This window comes from Pinus tabuliformis, chromosome X, assembly GCF_031772625.1.
Source record: "Pinus tabuliformis cultivar Carrire ecotype Pingquan chromosome X, CPIR1, whole genome shotgun sequence".
NCBI lineage: Eukaryota > Viridiplantae > Streptophyta > Pinopsida > Pinales > Pinaceae > Pinus > Pinus tabuliformis.
Window position 1 is genome coordinate 1,230,642,124 of NC_142308.1, and position 4,368 is coordinate 1,230,646,491.

The window sequence follows — 4,368 nt, forward strand, 5'->3', positions numbered from 1 at the left end:
TTGGTTAATAAATCAATGGTAATCTATTTAAATGATATAACTGTGTACTCAAAAAGGCACAGTAATCATTTAAAGGATTCAAAACAAATCTTTGAGCGTTGTCAGAGGTATGGAATTTCTCTCAATCCCAAGAAATCTTTCTTTGATCTAAGTGAAGGAAAGATCCTTGGATTTATTGTATCCAAAGAAGGAATTCACATTGATCCTAATAGGACGAAAGAAATTTCTGGAATCCCTTTACCTCATGACAAGAAATCCATGAAATCTTTCCTAGATCAGATAATTTTTTTTCAAAAGATGTGTCCCTGACTTTTCACAATTTGTTTTAGCTATCCAATCTATGATTAAGAAAAATTCTCTTTTTAAATGGGGACATATTGAGCATGAAGCCTTTGATCTAATTAAACAAGCAATCTTGAATGCTCCTTCACTAGCAACCCTGAATTTTTCTAATCATTTCATTTTATATACCTTTTCTTCTGAGAAATCATATGTAGCTATATTAACACAAGTCAATGATGATAAAGCCGAAACGTCGATTTCTTTCTTTAGCTCCAATTTGTAGGGGGGCTGAATTAAACTACTCAGATGTTGAAAAACAAGATTTCGTTGTTTTCGAATAAATGAAGCATTTCAGACCCTTTCTCCTCAAATCCCACACCAAGGTAGTAATCTCGTTCTCAACAGTGACAAATCTACTAATACAAAGAGATGCAGGTGAGAAAAGGGAAAATTGGGTAACAGCACTGCAAGAATATGACATTGAGATTAGACCAACCAAAATTGTAAAAGGTCGAGTTTTTTGCAAAATGTTAGTAGGAGCATCCAACTTAGTAGCACTACAAGATTCAGGTGATGGCATACAAGTATATGAGGTAAGCCTCAACGACACTGAATCCAAAAATGTTGATATCATTTTTTATTTGAAAATGGATATACCCCTACGCAACTAAGTTACAAAAGATAAATGGCTTTGATGCTAAAAGATAGACAATATCAAATCATCAATAATGTATTGTTTAGAATAAATTATGATTTTGTTTTGCTTAGATGTCTTGAAAAATCTAAGGCAAAAAAGGTTTTGCAGGAACTCCATGATGGACCAGCTGGTGGACATTTTGGAGGGGACACAACCGGACATAAAATCTTGCATGTTGGCTATTATTGGCCAACCTTATTTAGAGATGCACATGATCATATAAGGAAATATAAAAATTTTCAAACAACTGCTGGGAGACAGAGGAAACCCGCATTACCATTGTAACTAGTCAACATTGAACATACATTTGAACAATGGGGACTGCATATAATAGGTGAGATCGTTCCTCGATCTTCAAAGCAGCGTAAATATATCCTTACAGCAACTAATTACTTCACAAAGTGGGTGGAAGAAATTCCACTTAAGGTAGCCAATTCTGAAAACATCATTGAATTTATTGATCAATTTATTATTACCATATTTGGTTTGCCATCTTCTCTCATGTTTGATAATGCATCTTATTTTACAGGAAATGCTATGACAAAATTTTCTCTTAAAAGAGGTTTTAAACTTAAATACTCTGCTAACTATTACCCTCATGGAAATGTCTTGGCTGAATCTACAATCAAAAATCTCATAAGAATTATCAAACGAACCATTGATCAAAGTCTAAAAAACTGGCACAAATCTTTAATATTTTCTATATAGGCAAATCGAATAACACATAAGGCTTCAATAGGCACTTCTTTTAATTTGGTCTATGGGAAAGAAGTTGTCCTACCTACAAATGTAGCTATTCCCTCTCTAGCCCTAGTTCAATTTATTGGAGAAACCCCTTCCTCTTCCATGCAAGTGAGACAATCACAAATCGTTAAGCTCGAAGAAGAAAGGGAAAAGGCCAAAATCACACATGCACATCATCAACAGTTAGTTAAATATTCTTTTGATGCAAATTCTGTAAGTTCAAAATCCTTTTAGCTCAAAGACTTGGTATTGGAATGGGATAAATAACACGAGGAAAAAGGTAAGAATACCAAATTCCAAAGAATGTGGCTTAGACCGTTTTAGATTGTGGAACATTTCGGCCCATCAACATTTTTATTGCAAGATCTATCAGGCAAGAGAGATTCTCTGCCTGTTAATGGGTAGATCCTGAAGAAATATTTTTCATAGTGTTATCACTTAGATTTTCCTTGAAGTTTTAAAAAGAGGAAAGAGGTCCAAGATAACCACAAACCAACTTTTAGACACAAAATCTAGCCAATCTGTGTCCAGAGAGGGCTCTCTCTTTAAGTTTTAGCTTTTTTTTGAAAGATATTAGGCTAGTTGTGAAGTTTAGGAGTTCTGTTTGAGTTTGGGTGGTGAGATTCAATAGCGGAGGGGAAGGACTGATTAGTTTAGGCCATTGGGCTAATGGAGTGAAAGAAGATGGCTTAACTGGATTAGGTTTCTTAACAAAGGATGGTTTCACAGGGCAAGATGGTCAAACAGGGAACAAATAAAGACTTAGAATAAATGGAATGGTTTCAAAATGGGTGAAGGGCAATTAAGAATCCTTCAACCTATTTGAGAGGGGAAGTTGAATGATTACTAATAAAGAGCAGTTAAGTATTCTTTAATCAATAATCAAAGTGAATGAATTAGAAAACAGGAGCAATTAAGATTTCATTGTTTATCCTAATTCAGAAGAAAACATAGAGAATCATAACGATTGAAAACAGAGTGCAATCAAGCATATTCCGAATTACTCTTTTTCGTTTATCATTCAGATATGAAACATACTGGACATAAGAAACAAGGAAAACTTTAAAACACAAGGTATAGAGGACTTATTGATCCGGTGTTTGATTCAATAAATCTATGGAAAGTCCTTTGCATCAATTCTTTATCCAACAAGCCATACAAAATTTGGTCCAACAGCACTTTATTCCAAATAATCAATATTACAGCTATGTCTAAGAATCCACCCTCAATACTCAAATTGAGGGAGTATTTATACAAAAAAATTTACAAAAAATATCTCATAACAGAATGAGATATATTCTAGGACGACTAAGAATAAGTTACAAGAAAATAGAGACAACTAGTCTCGAAGATAGGGGAAAGTTAAACTGGTGTTGTGTTGTTCCTATTCTTGCTGAGTGTGCTGGAGGCAGGCCCTATGATTTGGTTTTCTGTTGTCTTCTTTAGTAACTATGTGCTGGCTACCCTATTTTGACTGATACTCTTTACCTATTCTGATACACTTCGACCTGTTTTATCTCTGTTCATCTTTGTTCATTACTTAATACAGTAAATAACTAAAATTTACATTTTACCAAGGATAAATTTACAAAATTTCCAATATGTCTTCCCACCACTTTGGTTTTGGCAATCTGTGTTTCTGAAGTTTCCTCTGGGTCTCATCAGTTTCTATATATCTGAAGAATGTGGGCCGAATTGGGAACAAGTGTTTTAGCTCATGCTCGACATACAATAAGTTCTCTAAGCTGTCATAGAGAACTCGGCCTGTGGGGAGTGCTTTTATTCCTGATGCACTTGTTGATGAACTAGCTTGATTGCCAGCATATTTATTCAATTTATCTACATAATCTATATGTTTCATTAATCTATCATTAATCACTAAAGGACTTGGTAGTCCTTTATTCTGCAAAATAGAAAATTTCTCCATGAAAGCATTAATTTCCACCTGCATATCATGACATCTTCTCTCTAAATTCTGCATCAAAGTTTTCTTGGTTAGCACCCTTTTGATTTCCAAAATGGTTTCTGTTCTATCTATGATGTCAAACTCTTCAAGTTGTTCACTAGTCTTGGTATTCAAAAAATGTATGAGCCTGTTAGCTTCATTAGGCATTTGTCCCAATTGTGCTTTTGTCTTTTGAATTTCTTAATGTGCTGCCTTCACTAAATCAATTTTCTCAAAAATTACTTCAATGGATGGCCAAACATCATTTATGGATTGAGTGATATTGGCCCAAAGAATTCTCTTGATTTCTGCCAGAGGCTTGTCAAAAGTGAGATCTTTTTCTAATGTTTTCACTTTATCTTCTAATGCTTTAATCTCTCTTGTTTTTTCCACAACGTTTATCTTTGAGAGATCATAGTTTCTTTCCATCTTAGCAAACTGTTCTTTAACCTGTTTTAACTCTAAAACTTGGAGTTTCATGTCCTCCATTGACTTTATTAATTCCCCTGTGCTCAAATTAGTACTACTACCTTGTACTGTCCATGTTGTTCCTGTTGTACCTGTGACCACCTCTGTTGTGGCTCCTGGGATGTTTGGAGCTAGTGTTGTTCCAAGTGTAGAAGGGACTGCTGTTGAGACTATTGGTATTACATCAGGAGGCTGAGAGGTCGACTCTCCCTGCTTTTCCTTCAATGCTTTT